Genomic DNA, 20,149 nt, shown 5'->3' with positions numbered 1-20,149 from the left:
AATGGGGATAAAAGCTGTAGAGAGGCAGCCAGGGCACTGGAGGAGAGGAATGCTTTGGAGGTTGAACTTTCCAAACTATAAACTAGTGAGATTCTCTCCATCATTCTGTCTCCACTTAATAGGGAGCTTGTTAACCCCGTAAGGACAAAACATGAAATGTTCTTTCCACCTACCTATTGCCCTCTCTCTCAAGGCTAGTTAATGGCTTTCTGAGCAGCCTGGGGCACTACCTTAACACCTAAGTGGCTGCCACTGCTCAGAAAAGTTGTTGCAGTACATGGATGGACCCCAGCCATCTCCCATCTCCTTGTTATATTGTCTTCTTCTGACCCATTCCTCTGCTCCATGCCCACAGCAGTTTCTCCTCCAAGAGGCACAGTGCAGCATTTGCTGAGCTTAGATGATGTCTGGAACATGGGCTGTTATAGGTCACTCTAGAAGTTGGTTATCCCTCCTCACACTGCTGCATAAGACTGGTCCATCTGTGCAGCACTGCTTCAAGGAAATGCTGCACAAAAAGGAAATAGTGAGCGTGAGTAAGAACTGACCCCTTCCCATTCCACACAACAAGTTGAACAACTATATCTGAAGCTTAGAGGGAGATTTTTTCCTGCACCCAGCTGCTGCTGTGCTTTAGGCTCTGAAGCCTGAGGACTGACAGCCCTGAAAATGTATACCTTAGAGTATGTCACTATAGATGCTATTCTTACACCAATTTTTTGGAAGCCAGGGAGACGTGAGGGGAGGCACTCCACACGTGAAGCATAAACAATTCAGCATAGAGACAGGAAGGGTGGTCATGCAGTTAAAGAACAGAACTGAGATGCAAGAGATCTGGGTACAGAACCCAGCCTCTGCCACCCAGAAAGCGATCACAGCAAACTCCTAGATCCCCATCTGTAAAAAAAGGAGCACATGACCTTCTTTCGCCACCCTTTATTTTTTTTGCCTACCTAAGCATACACAATTTTTGGGTCAAGGACTGTATCTTACTATGTATCTGTTCAGTGTCTAGCATAATGAGGCCTCAATTATAGTAGGTTTCTCCAGGTTCTACCATAAAGTAAATCATGAATAAAAGTATTTGAGAGACATTTTTGTTGCCGGGAATAAAGCATTGCTGGTTATTTCTTGTTTTGCAACCAGTTCATACAAATAAAATACAATACACACGAGAACTACTGTATAGTCCACTTGAATGCATTCACCTCTGAGAGCAGAGGAGAAAGTGGCTATTTAACAGCACACAGCACCAACAAGGCCACTTAAAAAGACGTTTTCTACATGAAGGAAGCAGTTCCAATCCAGACCCTAAATCACCCACACCTCATCCTTATGGCTTACGGGCCTCTTCGATACCTCCTCGACTCTAGTGGATAATTCTCCTTATTCCTTGAAGTGAATGACAGGAATATGTACAAACTATACATATTTAATTACACACTGTGCATCAAAGAATGTAAACTCAGCACCCCAATGGGTTCAAAGGGCTATAATTGCCAGGCAGAAGTCAGTTAAATGCACATTAACTTTTTCTTTGTCTGTGTAGATTTTAGGTCTGTTTTGCTCCAGAAGGAGTGAAGTAAGCCACACAACCCTTGCTGTTAGAGAAGATAGTATGACAACATCAACATGCACAAGAGCTCCCCTTCCACACCTAGAGTAACTCTGATGCACCTGGCTGTGCTGTGGATAGAACAGGGGGTCATGTCTGGTTAGGAAATTGGTAGATTGCATACAACCCCTACAAACACTATATAATTTTCAAGAGAGAAACTGCTGTCTCAGAAGTTAGAATAGATAGTCCTGGCCCCCAAAGAGTGAGGTGCTGTGGGTGAGAAGTGGAGACCTTAGGAGGTCATCAAGTCCAGCCCCCTGCTTAAGGCAGGACCAATCCCAACTAAATCAACTCAGCCAGGGCTTTGTCAAGTCGAGACTTAAAAACCTCTAAGGATGGAGATTCCACTACCTCCCTAGGCAACCCATTCCAGTGCTTCACTACCCTCCTAGTGAAATAGTTTTTTCTAATATCCAACCTAGACCTCTCCCACTGTAACTTGAGACCATTGCTCCTTTTTCTGCCATTCGTCACTACTGTGAACAGCCTTTCTCCATCCTCCTTGGACCCTCCCTTCAGGAAGTTGAAGGCTGCTATCAAATCCCCCCTTACTCTTCTCTTCTGCAGAGTAAATAATCCGAAATCCCTCAGACTCTCCTCATAGGTCATATGCTCCAGCCCCCTAATCATTTTTGTTGCCTTCCGTTGGACCCTCTCCAATGCATCCACATCCTTTCTATAGTGGGGGACCCAGAACTGGACACAATACTCCAGGTGTGGCCTTCACCAGAGCCGAATAAAGGGGAATAATCATGTCTCTGGATCTGCTGGCAATGCTCCTCCTAATGCACCCTAATATGCCATTAGCCCTCTTGGCTACAAGGGCACATTGTTGACTCATGTCCAGCTTCTCATCCACTGTAATCCCCAGGTCCTTTTCTGCAGAACTGCTACTTAGCAATTCGGTCCCCAGCCTGTAACAATGCTTGGGATTCCTTCCATCCCAAGTGCAGGACTCTACTCTTGTCCTTGTTGAACCTCATCAGATTTCTTGTGGCTCAATTCTCAAATCTGTCCAGGTCACTCTGGACCCTATCCCAGCTCTTCAGTGTATCTACCTCTCCCCCTAGCTTAGTGTCATCTTCAAAACGTGCTGAGGGTGCAATCCATCCCCTCATCCAGGTCATTAATAAAGATGTTGAACAAGTCCCTTGATATAGTCTTTTCACTTCAGCCTTCCAATCCCCACACTGCCACAGCAGTACAAAACAGTCTGGCCAGGATATCTGGGCTAACCCTATCCTTTCCTCCTGCACAGAGTACCATGGCATATTTAATAGCCAAAGAACAGTGTGGAAGGTTAGGGGAAGGCCAATAGTCCCTGCCTCTGCAACACAAACTCTTATTTGAGAGGGAAAACACAGGATGTTGATGACACATCAGGCATGCAAGGGAATTTTTAGTATAACAAATCTGATTCTGTCTTAACTAGGATATTATAGGTTGCAGCAAGGACTAGAAACAAGGTTACTTTCCTAGTGACCTACTTAAACACGTAGGGTTCAGACTGGCACCATGGTCAGGGACCAATAACCACTGTTTTAAGCAGGGGTGGGCAATAATTTTTGAGCAGGGACCACTTCAAAAATTTATGAAGTGGTTGCAGGCTGCCCTGGAAGGGGCAGAGCATGAGACGGAAGGGGTGGAGCCTTTAAATAGCTGGAGTTGAAAGGGCTCGCTCCTCCCCTGGAGCTCCCAAGTATCACGTTAGCCAGAGCTGGGAACTGCAAGTCCTTTCAATTCCTGCTTATTCAAAGGCTTGCTACTCCTGGCCTCACTGCTACTGGGTTGGTTGCCTGAGAGCCAGGGACACGCAAGCCCTTCAAACTGCTTCTATTTAGAGGGCTTGCGCCTTCTCTGGGGCTGTTGCCTGGCAGCCATGGGGAAGGCAAGAGCCCTTTAAATAGAAGCATTTCAAAGGGCTCACATGTGGCTCCCACAGAACATGCTAGCAGCGGGGCGGGAGCTGCAAACCCTTTCAACTGCTTCTATTTAAAGGGCTCACGCTTTCCCCATGGCTGCCAGGCAACACACTGCCTGACAGGAGCGATGAAGGTGCGAGCCCTTTAAATAGAAGCAGTTTAAAGGGCTCACGCAGCTACGGCTTCCAGGCAACGTGTTGGGGCGGGGCCTGGAACAGCCGTGTAGGCCAGATCAAAGCCCTAGGTGGACCGGATCCAGCCTGCTGAGTGGCTTTTACCCACCCCTGCTTTACAGGAAGGTACAGGCCTTCTTCAATGTAACTTAGTTAACTGTGCAGTGCTGTGCACAGGAAAGAGGAACTGCCTGATAGAGCAGATGACCAGATCTGCTCGTACTTCCTTAATATGAAACAACCAGAAAATTTACCCTGTGTTGTTCAGGCCTTTAATTCAATTAATTATTATTTTTTGTAAAATATAATTAAAATCTTCACACTTCGTTTAAGTCATTGTTGTGGGGTGGGGATGAGGGGTTCAGTATGCAGGCTGCCCCAGCCCCCTCTCATCCAGCTACTTGGGGCCAGGTGAGAGAAACCTCTCCATGGCCACTGCAGCTCCAGCAGGCAGAGCCATGGGCAGGGTGCATGTTCCCTGGTTGAGGCAGGTCCAGGTTCAACTGCCCCCTGCACTCTCCAGTCAGAATGAGGAATGAAGCACACTTATTCCCTCACTCCCTGACGAAGGCGAACAGCCTGCAATGTTCCCGTGTGAATCGGGGGCACGGTGGGAGGCTTCAGTCCCTCACCGCCCTCCTTAAAGGGCATCTGTGGGGTGGGAGGTTTGGGGCCGGGGCAATCCCAGAGGGGGTGCACCCCTAGCCAGCCCCTTTCATCTGCCTGGTGATTCTGTCTCTTTTCTGAATGGTTTTATGAGAAGCCATCCTCTTTCAGGTACACCCCATTTTCCTGGCACAACTAACCCTTGTAGCTTTAAGTTATGGTAAGAGGAAGCTGTATACCAAATAGCTCTTACCGTTTAGGAGGAATTCTTGGGCAGACAGACTCTCTCTCAAATAAACAGTAGACTACAAATATGATTAGCAAACCAAAAGTTATCCAAACGTGCCTTGATGATCCTCCTGTGGCCCCAACTTGCCAGGCCACCAACTCCTCGCTGGCTGAAATCATAATTCAGTACAGTAGAATTTCGATTATCTGAACTAAACGGGATGGAAGGATGGTCAGATAACTGAAATGTCGAATAATACAGAAAATACCTTGCAGGGTCCAAGGTATTTTCCCCGTCAGCTGCCGCTGATTCATGGGGAGCTGCGCTGTCCCCGACCTTTCCTATCTCTCCCGGCCAGTCGCGCTGTCCCCAACCTCCTTGATCTCTCCCGGCCAGCCGAGATCAAGGAGGTTGGGGCCAGCGTGGCTGGCCAGGAGAGATAGGGGAGGTTGGGTACAGCGCGACTGGCCGGGAGAGACAGGGGAGGTTGGGGGCAGCGCGACTGGCCGGGAGAGACAGGGGAGGTCGGGGGCAGCGCGACTGGCCGGGAGAGATAGGGGAGGTCGGGGGCAGCGCGACTGGCCGGGAGAGATAGGGGAGATCAGGGCACCCTGCGACCTTCAGGGGGCGGGGGCGGCTGGGCTCCGGCATCCTGCCGCATGGCCCTGCTCCCTCCTCCCTCTTCTCTCACTGCCTTTGTCTCCGCACTGCCCAGCACCTTCCCTTCCGCGCTCCCCTCTGCTGGCTCCGCCACCCGCACAAATGCCTTGGGAGGCCACAGGCAGGTCGGATAACACGGAATGTCAGATGAAGGAAGATCGGATAATCGAGACTCTACTGTATGGGATTCATAGGCTATTAAGTTTCATCAGGGGTTCTGTCAACCATCAGTCCTAAGTTAACTGGATGGAGGGGCTGGGGAAATTTCCCTTTGAGAACTATGCAAACTATTTCCAAGTCTTGATCAGGCCCTAAGATCAGACCATCATAGCCGTATTTTAGGGAGATAGTTCCTCTGTAAAGACAAAGGGGTAAACTCAGAAACAAGCAGAGCTCCCGGCCTTATGACAAACATTACCACCAAGCCCCTCCACAAGGGTATCAGTACCATATCTTCAAATCAAAACAGCAGCAGCAGCAATAACGAACCTGGATTAGTGTATCATGCTCCACCATCTTTGTGCTGTAATGAGCAGATGTTCCTTAATTAGTATAAGTAGGGGCTCAGCAAAAACAGTGTTACTACACCAGCATTTTCTTTTAGCTACACCAATTTCTGCAGGAGTTTTCCTTCATTTCCGAGAGCCAGGCGTGGGAGCCTCCTCTGTGCAAACTCACTTTACATGGACTTAAACAGAATTTAGTATTTGGTTTTGAGAGTTGTTAGAGGTCTCTATTCATCTGTACTGTTAAAATCAATTTAGGAGAAACATTCAGCTAATACAGACCTGAGCAGAGACTGGGCTGTTGGTAAAGCATGCTTGTGGCTCCTAAGCATAAGACACATGCATTGATGAGCGATGGCTATAGCTCACCAGTTTGATAGTACAGGAGATATTAACATACCAGGTGTAGGTGAGGAGAATCCAGATACACCAGATTCTGCCTCTGTATCCAGCTACTAGCAGCAGGAATGTCCTCTGTGTAGGGCCTTTCCCCTAGACTCCCTCGTTCCAGCTGGTCATGCCCTGCTCTCCAGGGTTACCTATTAAATAGTGTACAACAATTTGATTTTGGAGGATCTGAAGCCATAGAAGACACATTTGTTGGCAGACAGATACCGGGGTCATTTAACTGGTCAGCACTGGATGAAGATGTTTGTTTTTTCTCTTTGATTCCCTTTAGCAGGTCTCTGTTATGATTTAGGCCCCAATGCACAATTAACATGCTTAGACTGCAGCAAATCCAAACGATTTTTCTTTTATTATTCTTAATTACTCTCCCATCTGTGTACAACAGTCTGATGCTAGGTGCTGCACAGATGCAGTATACAATCTGGCTCTGCTCTCCCTCTTCTCCAGAAGTTATGTCCCCAACATCCAGAAGCCTATGTACAGCCTTCAATTAAGGCTTTAACTTTTGTTTTTCTTTTCCTTTGAAGAAGGTGATTTCCCCCTCCACACCCGAGCAGAGTAAGATCTGATGAGCTCCGGAGAGCTCAAGGCAGGAATGGACAAGGAATTGTGGGTGGGCTGCATGAGTGGCCCTCCTTCACCTCAGTGGGCCACAGCAACCTATAGCCACTTGGTTTCCACCTGCGGCCTCCTGGTCCCCTGTGTGCCCCCCGTTCCCACATGCCTCTCATGCACTTACCTGATCCTCCCTCTCCCTCCCAGCACTTTTGGAGTGCGTGAATTTCCTGATTAGTTCTCCGGCCCTGTGCCTCTACCTCTCTCCCAGAGCTGGAACACCACGAGTCAGGATCCAGTGCCCCAGTGTGAGAGAGGTGTGTGTGGAGGAAGGCAGCCAGAGGGTCCGTGGGCCGCAGGTGGAGCCACAGTGGGCCACATGCAGCCCCTTAGTTGCAGGTTGCCCACCACTAGTTTAAGGGAAGCTCCAAGTGTAGGAACATTAGGTCCTTCAGCCACAAGTAGCCCTGCAGCTTGGGAAAGGGAGGCTGGAGTAATCACACACCAAGAAAAGAGCCCATTATCTAGCCAGAGGCTAAGTAGTAAGAAGTAGGTTCTCTAGCAATAAGCTCCTATTGATCTCATGGTTAACTGACAAAACAGACACACTGCAGCAATCTCTCTGCCTGCCCCATTGCTTGTTCTGAACAGTGAGACAGCATGTCATGAGGATATTAGAAAAACATTGTGATCCCCAATTACACACAGATAAGGACAAAAGCCTCTAGGAGAAGTTGGGTTGTGGTTTTGATGCAATTGCAGGGTCGGAAAAAGTCAGGATTCAAATTCTGCCCTCTTTGGAAGAAACTCCATACACCTGCTTCATCAGTTCCACAAGAAAGCCTGGGCCTCTCTAAATGAGGCAGCTAGGGAGCTAAGGACAAGGGAAGATGAGGAGACTAGCTCTTCATCAACCCCTGCAGGGAAGTGGAACCAACACACACTTGAGTAGTAATTTACCTTTACGCTTTTACTAAACTACCACAGATGGCTATTGTTTCAGCAATAGCTTCCTTCTGTCCCATCCCACCCTTAAGATCTCCTCCACTTTCTCCATCTGCTCCTGCCCCTCATCTGTGCCGGTCCTATCCATCATAACAGTTTCCCTTCTCCTTCCCAAGTTCTTCCCATCTCTCCCCAGACCAGCAGCCTGAGGAACATCAAGACTGCAAAGACCAGCCAGGTTGGGACCGGTACTGGTGAGATGATGACCGGTATAAAAGAGGACATGAATATGCTGTTCAGGAACATGTATAGGTAGTCAGTGATACCATTTGAGCATGCCAAGCACTCGAGGCTCCCATCAATCTTTGTATTGTTTAGTTTCTCCCACAAAGGGCTAAGCAGCAGCCAGTATTTTACCACAGAAACAGATGTAGTGGCATGGTTTGGGGATATATGGTAAGAGCATTAGCCATTTACCTCCAGAGACCAAGGCTCAAGTACCGCAGCATTTGAACCAATACTCAGCAGTTTAAACTAACCAAAACAAAGATCTCTGCATATTTCAAGCAGCTGGAGTTGAGAGGAACTCCTTTATACTAATTAATACTCTGTTTTGTGGCACTGGATAATAGACTCATTAAAAATAACCTACATACAATACAAATCCTGCTTAGGGCACATTTGAACTAAATCTGGTGGCATCTGACCGGCTTTTTTGTGGAAAACACTACAAACTATCACCACCTGCTGAAATTCAATCAATTACAGAGCAAGATAAATAGTTAAAGAAGCTATGGAAAGGATTGAGGTGCCTCAGCAGAGGGCTAAGGACAACACGTTGAAGAACTCAGAGTAAATACAGTGTGTGGTGGGAAAGGGCAGAACACAATGGTGCTGGTTCGTGAGGTGCTGTGGATGGGTACCAGGACATCTATGAAACTTGTATATCACTGAAAGCCACAGCAGGAGTCTCCTAACAGAGGAAAGTAGGCTGGGCCTTGCTGAGCTTCTAGTGTGCTCACTTCTTTGCTCCAAGTGGATACAGTTCTCTCCTTCATGAGAGGGCTAATCCCAAACCATGCACACTGGCAAGAAGCTACTACTGCACCATTCCTGGGTGTCCTTACAGGCACCTCTCAAACAGGGAGTTAAACTTGCCTACCTGTTATGATGTATGGAGATGAACTGCCTCTAGGCAGCCTGGAGAAGACCTGCAGTTCAAGGACAGAGTAAAGCCTTATCCTGTGCTAAGGAACGAAAACGCAAGTTGACTTCTGCTGCCTCCACTATTTCCAAATAGTTCAATTCCATCCAGTCCTCAACTATCCAGAATCAGAGCCAGTTCTTCAGGCGTGTATCTGAGGTGAGAGGTGCGCCTCCCCAGCTTGGGCTCTCTGATCAAGGTGACTAGGAGATGACCCAATATTACTGCAGTACAGATTCCAGTTAGGGTTGAAGGAGGTTCTCTCTAATGTTTTCACAGAAATCAATGAATTCTAAATGGAGAAGGAAGAGACAGTTGTACCAAGTTCATTCCCCAATAACAGGGGGATCAAGGCACGCTCATTCCTCTAGTGCAGTGGTCACCATCCAGTAGACTGTGATCCACTGACAGATTCCATGATCAATCTCTGGGCTCAACCTCCCAGAGACCCATGCAGCCAAATTGGGAGACTGGTTGCTAATAGTCCAGCAGCACAGCGGGGCTAAGGCACGCACCCTACCTGCTCTGGGTCTACGCCACTCCCAGAAGTGGCTGGCATGTCCCTGTGACCCCTTGGAGGGTGAGGGGATTAGGGGTACCTGCATGCTGCCCTCCTCTGCAGATAGTCATTGCTCCTGCAGGTCCCACTGGCTGGGACTGGGGAACTGCAGCCAATGGGAACTGTAGGGGACGTACATGGAGCTCCTTGCCTCCCTCCAGGAGCCACTGCCAGACATGGTGGTCACTTCTAGGAGCAGTGCAGGGTCAGAGCAGACAGGGAGCTTGCCTTGGCCCCACTGCCCTGGGAGTTGCTTGGGGTAAGGTGTGCCCAGCCAGAGCCCATGCCCCATATCCCAATCCTCTGGCCCCAGCACTCAACTCCCCTCTGCACTCCAACCTCCTGCCTCTGCCCTGAGCCCCTCACTCACATCAACCCCCTGCACCCTGACCCCAATACTCCAACCCGCTGCTCCTGAGCCAGAACTCCTCCTCTGCATTCACCCCATTCCCCAGCCTCCTCCATGAGCCCACACCTTGCACTGCAACCCCCACCCCAGACTCAGCCTAGAGCCCCTCCAACACTTGGTTACAGCCCGGAGTCCACATCCCAACCCCCTGCCCCTGCCCAGTGAAAGTGTGTGTAGGGGGGGAGGAGGAGAGTGAGCAATGGAGGGAGGGGGAATGAAGTGAGTGGGGCAGATGACTTCCTTTGAGATAGATCTTATATTGCACTGAAATTCAAAATGTGATCTTGTGCTTAAAAAAGTTGGAGAACACTGCTGTGGCATGACTGTCAATGACTTGCCCACATAGTCCAACAAACAGGGTTCCCACTCTTTTCATTTGAGAGACTGCTTCATAAAAAATTGCATCTCCCTTTCTTGGGAAAAGCTTTGATCTGAGAGTAATGGAAATGGCAAGGGTTAGACAATCAAGAACATATCATTGGCTTTACACTATTAAGAATCCAGGCTTTCCACCTTACATTTACAGCTTCAGCAGGCTGCAATACATCACATTAGCCGAACTTACATTAAAGTTAGTTGAGATAAATTTTGAAGAGATTCCTAAAAGTACTGGAATAAACTGGGTAAAATTTTATTTCACTGCCTCTTATAAAACAAAGGAATGAAATGCAAAAGTAACCATTAGTGTAATGTTATTGTAAATGGATGTACAAGGAAGTCAGAAAATTCAAAATGCTGGGGTTCTCATACAACATTAACTGTCACATTGCTGATAGCTGGTATGTTCTATTGCTGTTCTATGTTACATGCATACCATAATTCAGACTTATCAGAATTTTAGAATTAGCCACAAACTGAGTGAATTTTATACCAAAATATTCAAAGTTTCTAAATTTTCATATTTTTGATTTCTGAGCCTTAACATTAGATATTCCTCACTCTCCCGTTCTCTTCTACGTGCTAAACTCCCTTGTTGGACCATAGCTCTCAATACGTAGTGGGAGTTCTAGTCTAACCAGGAGCCTGGCCTATAGAAAAAAAAGATGAACAAGAGGTAATTTAGGAGGCACCAGAGCAGCACGGCACGGCACATCAAAATATTTCTAGTTTTGGCTCTTTGATTTTCTGGTGAAAAACTGATCTTTGGTCTGGAAAGCAGACACTTCATAAATATTCTGGTTTAACCAAAATCCCAATTTCCCAGCAACAGTTTCAATGGAGACTTGTTAGATCCAACCCTAATCAAGAGAAACAGCTACACTGCTTATACTCCCATTAAAGCCAAAAGGTTCTTTTAATCGGGTCTTTGTTCAAACTCAAGACCTTAGCAACACTCAATGCAGGGGAAAGAAGTCCATGAGGCTGGGGCAAGAAAGGCCTTGAGGAGTCCCTGTAACCTTTGCCTGGCTATCCCTAGAAGCACTGTACATACCCATTCATTTTAAATCACTACTGGGAATAGGGCACAAAACTAAAACCTTCATTGTCTTTTTTAAAGGAAAAAAATCCAACAACAACAGGAGACATTAACTAAAGGGAAAGGTTATTCACAAAAGCTCTGTGGTGGCCCTGAGCAGTTATATGTCAGAATAAAGTGCCATATAATACTCTACCTGATGCTCTGCCAGAGTCATTTGTGGGCCCCACAGGGACCAGAAGAGAAGGAAAACATTAACTGAGTTTGCACAGGGTGTAAATCTCTCGGGTTAGGTAGCAAAGCATCTAAGACAGTGAATAAGAAATTTGCTATTAAGGGAACAGAAAGATTCACGTGGGGGCACTTTCACCCCCCCCTCTATTAGGGCTAATGACTGCTCTTTGTGCACTTTAATGTTAAAAGCCTGCATAGAAGGAAATGCAGACATACCATGAGAGACACTCCCCTCTGAGACTGCAGCTGCAATACTGGGCTTGGTCTGGCCACCTCATTATTGGACAGATACCAACAAACTGGAGGGTGTTCAGAAAACAACCAGAATTATCAGGGGGCTGGAGAAACTGATTTATGTCCAAAGAGCACAGAGCTAGAGTCTGTCTAGCTTGGCTAAGTGACAAATAAAGGCGAAAAGGTATGCAGTTCTCTGAAGGGTGTAAACCATGAGAGGGGAATGGAATTAGGAGGTAGGGGATACAATGAGAAGGATTCCAATTATAATTAAAGGGAAATTTTTGTATGAATATCAAGAACCACTTAGTGGCAATGAGATTTATTTGAAGAGCCATTGCTCAAGGGAAGAGTTGGTAATCTCCTAATTTGGGACACATGCAGCTCGCCAGGATGAACCCCTGCGCTGGCAGAGCAGGATGAGTGTATGGTTCACATCCTCCCTGCAATGCAATGTTCTGTTTATACTTTAATGCATTATAGAGTAACATCTACAACATACTGGATCCCAAAAAGAGGGAAAGGAGGACAGAGGCCGAATAAGCATGATGAGTGTATTTACTCCGAGGGTGAATCGGTCCGATATTTGACTGCTAAAGCACCAAGGCATTATTTTCTTGTTTGTGAGGGACTGTGAGTTGGCCCTTGGAGAAACTAAATAAAACGGCAGCTGAGAACTCTCCCCCTAGGGAGCACTCTGGGCATTCTACATTGGCATGGAGTCAACAACCCACTTGCCCTCTTCACTTTGTTTTATGTGTTCTGGAATTGTTCTCTTTAATCAGCCCTAAAGTTCCTGGGGTGTACTTATCCTGAACAGTACTAACTCACTTGCCATTTGTGTGTCTGAAAAGCAAGAGAAAGTGGGAGACACAACAGAGGAGACAGGCTGCTTTTTTCCCAGAATTAATATTTGAAGCCCCACAAAAATCTTCCCTTCTCTCTTTTGGTCAATCAGAAGAACTCCAGAACATGTTGTATATATTTTATGGGAAGGAGGCCCTAACCACCCCAATTCTTGTGCTCACTTTCAGTGGAATGTGGGGAGTCCTTCAGCCAATCAGTCAATTCATCTTGTTGTCCCTGCATTCAGCCATTGCTGCCATAACTGGGGCTCAATTAGTTTTATTAATACCAGCTCTGAGCCTCAACCTGGATCAAAGAGCACAGTCATTACACAGCAGCAGGAGAAAAAAAATCACAACTGCTAGGGCAAAGAAACTTCAAAAAGCAAGGAGGACTAATTCGCTCAAGAAAGATAAGCTTTTAAAGGCAAAGCACCCACACTAGAGAATCTTCCCCAGGATACTCATGCAGTTTGAGAGAATTTCAAAGCACAGTTCATAGACCTTACTCATTTTGGTCAGCTTCTTTTTATTTCCTCACAAATCATATTAACATTGATATCAGCCTCCAAATGTGATAAGACTCCTCAGTCCCCTGCCACCCTTTCAGTTTCAACATGCAATCACACACAAGGCACACATACAATTTCCCTAAATCACACACATGCACCCTTAAAACAAACCACAGGGCTGTGTCTAGACTGGCCAGTTTTTCTGAAAATCAGCTGCTTTTCCGGAAAAACTTGCCGGCTGTCGACACTGGCCGCTTGAATTTCCGCGAATGCACTGACTTCCTACTGTAAGAAATCAGTGCTTCTTGCGGAAATACTATTCTGCTCCCATTCAGGCAAAAGTCCCTTTTGCGCAAAGCTTTTGCGCAAAAGGGCCAGTATAGACAGCTCAGATTTGTTTTCCGCAAAAAAGCCCCGATCGCAAAAATGGCAATCGGGGCTTTTTTGCGGAAAAGCACGTCTAGATTGGCACTGATGCTTTCCCGCAAAAAGTGCTTTTGCGGAAAAGCGTCCATGCCAATCTAGACGCTCTGTTCCGAAAATGCTTTTAACGGAAAACTTTTCCGTTAAAAGCATTTCCGGAAAATCATGCCAATCTAGACGCAGCCCAGAAAGATGAGGGTCTCAGCAGATCAACTTATTGTAAAGCATGCCATTTCTATATAAAGACATTTTGAGGTCTGGGTTAAGGCTGGGCCTTTGACTGTGATTCTGAGAAACTAGATGTGCGCACTGAGGGTGGTGAAACTAAACAAGTTGGTTGTGAGGATAAGAATCAGAATGCTTGTTAGGGTGTTGTGTCACTTTGTGAAATGAGGCTGGGGAAGAGGTTAGTCATCTTAATGTACAGTTAAAACTAGCCAGTTAACATGTTAATTAAGTCTAAATGGATTTGGCATAGAATAGAAGGTTTGGAAGAGAACAATCTTATTCTGGTAAAGTTGCCGGACAAACAGATTCCTCTGATAGAGGGCAGCTTTTCTGACAAACTTCTTAGAGAGTCCAGCCCTACTCGGATAGATCATACCAGATACACCAAGAAAGGGCTGTCTGTACTGACACAAGTCCCCAGAAGATGAAGAGATGATAGACACATAGGACAAGAAAGGGCTAGAACCAGGAGGGCTAAAGGAACTAGAGTGACCAGGTGCTGGGAACAAGGAGGGCAGCACTTAAGAATGGAAGTTCTCTGAGAAGTCCATATCTATCAGTCTCTGTGGCTAAGTTATGGCAAACCAAGTAGCTGTCTACATGAATGAGGTGCAGACCTGAGTCAAAACTCATGACTGAATAGCAGGGGAGAGACTATCAGAGGTAAGTGGCTAAAGTTTGCATAGTACCTATCTGATGCATTATTCCTAACTACAGTAAAGTACTGTGAGTCATTTCAGCTGTCATGAACACTAAATTATATTTTTCTACCTAATGGAAGAAATCAGCAGCTTGGTCTACAATGAACCCCAGCTTCAAGTTGGAAGCGTTTTCTCTTTATGGTACTGAAGCTACAGAGTGAGCAGAGAAAGGCTGTGCCCATCACTGAATCTAGTTAGTTTTTTCTCTCATTAGAACTGCACCAAACATTGTGGACTCAGGAAGAGAGGTTTTCCCACCAGGAATTTCACTTATTTCATACAAATCTTACACTGAAAAAAAAAAAGCTTCTCCTGAGAGCAAAAGGTAAGAGCAGGAAAGGGCTGGTGAAAATGAAGTCAAATGTGCCCAACTCCTAAGGAGTTAAAAACATGGTGCCATTACCATTTATGCTGTTCTGTGCAGAAGCCTCCTTTCCTTTCCAAGTAGTAGATCAAAGTTCTGAGTATTTACCTCCTGGTTGGGTGCAGAGACACAGGCCCTTTCTGATAGGGGTTTTCATCCCTATTAGTGCTATAAAAGGCTGAGCTCCAAGATCAGCTGCCAGGGGCTGTACAGGGACAACTCTGAACTGGAAAGGTCAGGAGGGAGGAGGAGAAGAGAAAAGAGGCAGAGGCTTAAGGGACAGGGCTCGATAAAATCACATTTACTCTGGTCACGGTCTTCAGACAAGCCTCCAAGACAAGTAACCATGTGTCATTTAACAGCCATTATTTGGGTTTGACACATCCAGTGCATAGGCTTTGAAATTCTGAGACAGACACTATCATAGGCCATTTGTCTTCATAACAATAGATTGTGCACTCCAACACATTTAATCATAGCATCTCCTTAGGGAGATGAGAAGCTGAAAGCTTCCTATAGCCAATGCTCCATTACTCCCTCCCTTCTTGCGGCTCCTGATGGGTCTGGGAAGGCTGCAGGTCCATCCGGTCAACACCACACAGATACTGCTCACACCCTACTCTCTGGACTACCACCTGCTGGGAATAAAGGGAGTAGCAATAGTGACCCCATTGCGAGGTGAATAAGAAAACAATGTCATCTCCCAGGTATCAGAACACTGTAAGGGCTGTGAATATCCTGAGGTATCTGGAAAAATGCTCAGTGGTAGAACACCTTATGGAAATGACCACTAGTACAGCACAATTCAAGTAAATCAAGAACAGTTTCAGGAACTTAGAGAAAAAACTGAAATTACATGGAGAGGTCCCTCTGGCCCCAAGCACTAACAAAGACAAACCCATACTGAAAACCAACTGATGGTGCTATTAATTCATAGAAGAGGTTTTGATTCACATAATATTACAGCACCTTCAGAGTAACTTTAGATTACTCTGAACTTCAATAGTGTACTAATCTCCTATAGTCAAGCTGTTTAGCTGGGTTTTATTTACAGAAGTTTACTTCACTCCTAACAATAGACTCCAAGCACTTCCACCTTTTGGAAAAATGAGAAGCTTTTAATTTAACTAATCTGGCACGGAGCTCCCACATATCAGACAAATTGTTGTGGAACAGAAAATGAAGAGTACCGTACGTGTGTACATAAAGGTACGTACACGCATGCAATAAGCATGGGGAAACAAGCAAGGAAAACTGTTACAATGTAGAACGAGGTGTACCGGTACTTCGAATTAGAAAGCCTAATTTGAACTACCTACTCCGTTCTGCGTGTAGCTGCGGGCACGGAGTCCGCACTAACGGGGATTTAAAAATGGCGGCGCCCTGCAAGATGCAAATCAAGCCCGGGATATTTAAATCCTGGGCTTCATTTGCAACTTCGAATGACTACATTAACCACCCTAGTTCGAACTAGGGTGGTAGTGTAGACATACCCTTATATCCCTACTTTGGGCTTAACTATATTGAGTTATCTGGTATCATATGCAAACTTTCCAAGTTTATTATTTACCTCTTTTTTCAGTTTCAGAGGAGTAGTCATGTTAGTCTGTAACTTTAAAAACAATGAGTAGTCCTGTGACACCTTTGAGACTAACAAATATATAGGATGAGCTTTTGTGAGTAAAACCTATATATTTGTTAGTCTCTAAGGGTGTGTCTAGACTACATCCCTCTTTCGACAGAGGGATGTAAATTAGGCACTTCAAAATTGCAAATGAAGCCGGGATTTGAATTTCCCACGCTTCATTTGCATGATTGCATCATGGTGCTTTTTCGAAAAAGCACTATTTCAAAAGTAAAACCGCAATCTAGATGCGATTCTTTTGAAAAATGAGGTTTACAGGACCTTTTAAAAAAGGCTTCTATTTTCGAAAGAACTGCGTCTAGACTGCAGTTTTACTTTCAAAATAGCACTTTTTCGAAAGAGTGCCATGATGCAACTATACAAATTATGCACAGGAAATTCAAATCCTGGCTTCATTTGCAATTTCAAAGTGCCTAATTTACATCCCTCTGTCGAAAGAGGGATGTAGTCTAGACGTACCCTAAGGTGCCACAGGACTACTGTGGTGAAAAGCACTGGTTCCAGTACATGTCCTTGGGACACCCCATTATTTACCTCTCTCCATGTGAAAACTGAGCATTTACTCCTGCTCTTGGTTTCTTACCAAGCATTTTAAGCATTTACTGATTCATGAGAGGACCTTCTTTCTTATCCTATGACTGACTACTTTGCAAAAAAGCATTTGATGAGGGCTTTTATCAAAGGCTTTTCTGAAAGTCCAAGTACACTATATGCACTGGATCACTCTTATCTATGTGCTTATTGACCTCCTCTATGAATTTTAATAATTGGTGAGGCATATGATTTCCCTTTACAAAACCTGTGTTGACTCTTCCCAATGTATCATGTTCATTTATCTGTCTGATAATTCTATTCTTTTACTGTTGCTTCAACCAGTTTGCCTGATACTGAATTCAGGCTAAGTTGCCTGTATTTCCAGGATTGCCTCTAGAGCCTTTAAAAAAAAAAAAAAATCAGTGTTACATTAGCTAACCTCCTGTCATCCGATACAAAGGTTGATTTAAGCAACAGATTACATACCACAGTTAGTAACTGCAACGTCATACTTAAGTTCCTTCAGAACTGACTTAGAGACTTACTACTGTTTAGCAATTTGTTCCAAAACCACCTCTAATGACACCTCAATATGGGACAGTTCCCCAGATTTGTCACCCAAAAAGAATGGTTCCGATATGGCTGTCCCTCATAACCTCAGCAGTGCAGAGCTATACAAAAAAATTCCTTTAGCTTCTCCACAATGGCCCTGCCTTCCTTGAGGGCTCTTTTAGCAGCCTGATCATCCAGTGGCCCCACTGATTGTTTGGCAGGCCTCCTGCTTCTGAAGTACTAAAAATGTTTTGCTGCTAGTTTATGTGTCTCCTGCTAGCTGCTTTTCAACTTCTTTTTTGGCTTGCGTAATTATACTTTTAAACTTGACTTGTCAGAGCTTATGCTCCTATCTATTTCACTTTCAATTTTTAAAGATAGCTTTTTGTCCTCACCACTTCTACACTGTTTAACCACAGTGGCTTTTTTTTTTTTTTTTTTTTTTGTCCCTCCTACTGTTTGTTTGGGGTTTGGTTTTTGTTTTTCATGTGCAGTACACACAAGGCTCAAACTGTATTGGGTTTTTAAAGCTTTCTGTGCAGCTTGTAGGCATTTCACTTCTAAGGCTGTTCTTTTCAATTTCCGTTTAATTAGCTTGTTTTTGTACAGTTCCTCTTTTTGAAGTTAAATGCTACTGTAGTGGCCTTCATTGGTATTCCCCACCCCACATCAAACAACGTTCAATTTAATTACATTATGGCCAGATAGATTCACCTCCTGGCCCAGATCCTGTGCTCCACTTAGGACTGAATCAAGAATTGCTTCTCCCCTTGAGGGTTCCAGAACTAGCCGCTGGCAAGAAGCAGTCAATAATGGTATCTAGAAATATCATCTCTGCACCCTGTGCGGAGGGAGCTTGTTCACAATCAATTTGGGAATAGATGAAATCCCTCATTATTATTGCATTTTCTGTTTTTGTGGCCTCTCTAATAACCCTGAGCATTTCATAATCACTGTCACCTTCCTTGTGACACGGTGGGTAGTAGTCTCACAACTATGCTCTTATTCAATCATATACTTTTTATTCATGGAGATTCTAAGCTACGGTTTGATTCATTTAAGATTTATACTATATTTGACTTTGGCTCCGTGAGAGAGAAACCATACTTTTCCAACAGCACAACCTACTCAGTCATTCCTATACATTTTGTACCCTGGTATTACCACGTCCTCTTGATTACCAGCATTCCACCACATTTCTGGGATGCCTATCATAACAATATCCTCACTTAATACAGTACTAGGCACTGAAGTTAACCATCTCTGTATTTAGGTGTCTTGCACTTAGCTAAATATTGACAAATTTTGTAATTGTCTTCTCACACTTTTTCATTTAACTGCTTCTCTTCATCTCCTACCTGTACATTATCAGTGTCTATCCTCACTTCTTTAGAAGGATAAAGAAATAGGAATATTGCCTGCAATAAATCCTCCCTGTGTCTACCTGGAGCCTGTGCTTCTCCATACCTGATGTTTTCCCTCAACACCTGATTTCAATTTTACATGCCAAAAATCTGATTCCACTTTGGTTTAAGGTGGCACCTGTCTTTCCTGTTGGCTTCTTTTCCAAAAGGTTCCCCAGTTCCTAATAAACCTAAATCTCGCCTTTCAAACAGCAAAGTCTCATTTACTCATTGAGACCTTGCCTAACTGACTCTGCATGTGGAACAGGAAGCATTTTAGCAGCCTATATTTCACTTCCAGGGCACCTCTCCCTACCTTTCCCTATATCAGTGATGCCTACCTGTACCACTTCCTTTTGCTCCTCTCCAGCACCACACATAAGTGTAGATTTCTTGAGGAAGAGGAAGCAGAGAACACATACTTGAGTGAAAAAATACTGACAATTCAGAAAGAGAATGGAAGCATTGTGATGTTTTCATTATGACAAGAAATTAAAACAAAAAGCATATGAAAATCAGGGCTGTAAAAAACAGGAACAAACACTCCTGGGCTAATTCTAGAAGTACTCAAAGCTGCAATGCTACCATCATGGAGAATTTTAACTACCCAGCCAGCGGTCTCTGTTCTGTAACAACCAAACATACCTGAAAGGTGTTTAAGGTACGACTACAATGTACTCCAGAGATTCCAACCACAGAAGAAACCACTGCAGATGAATACAGATAAGGAAGAAACAATTGAGAATAATATGAAAGATTGGTACTAGTGACTGAGAGCCACTTTTATCATTGACATCACCACAGGAAAGGATGGATCTCTCTGCATTGCTTCATTTTGTATCTTTTTTCCAGAATGGCAAATCTGGGATAAATTAAACTATTTAGTGAGAGATATGATGAGTAGTAATACTGAAATGTAAAAGTGCAGAAGATCGGGAGATATTAGGACATTATCAAGACAGACTACAATTTGTCTGGGGGAAAAAAAAAAGAATGACCCAAGTGACTTCCCAAAGGGCAGGTTTAAAATTTGGGAAAACACTCCCAACACTTATGGGAAAACAAACGAGTGGAGGCAACTGAACTAGAATACAAAATTAGTTAAGTCTTACAGGGGGAAAAGAGCAGGGAAGCATAAAAGAAGAATGTGTTTGTGGTAGCTAAAAGAGTTAAGAGAAGTAAGATGTTTATGGATTAGCTATTGATTAAAAACAGGTAAATAAATAAACCAAGAAAATGTTAACATAATGAGTTTTTTCTGGA

At 44.7% G+C, this 20,149-nt stretch overlaps 1 protein-coding gene across 1 annotated transcript in view; it reads right to left on the bottom strand.

The window, feature by feature from the left end:
- Positions 1-20,149, bottom strand: part of EFNB1 (ephrin B1) — a 134,071-nt gene that overhangs the window by 17,099 nt on the left and 96,823 nt on the right. The window lies entirely within an intron of this gene.

Source organism: Pelodiscus sinensis, chromosome 13 (genome assembly GCF_049634645.1).
Source record: "Pelodiscus sinensis isolate JC-2024 chromosome 13, ASM4963464v1, whole genome shotgun sequence".
Taxonomy (NCBI): domain Eukaryota; kingdom Metazoa; phylum Chordata; order Testudines; family Trionychidae; genus Pelodiscus; species Pelodiscus sinensis.
This window is presented reverse-complemented; position numbering and strand designations above follow the sequence as displayed.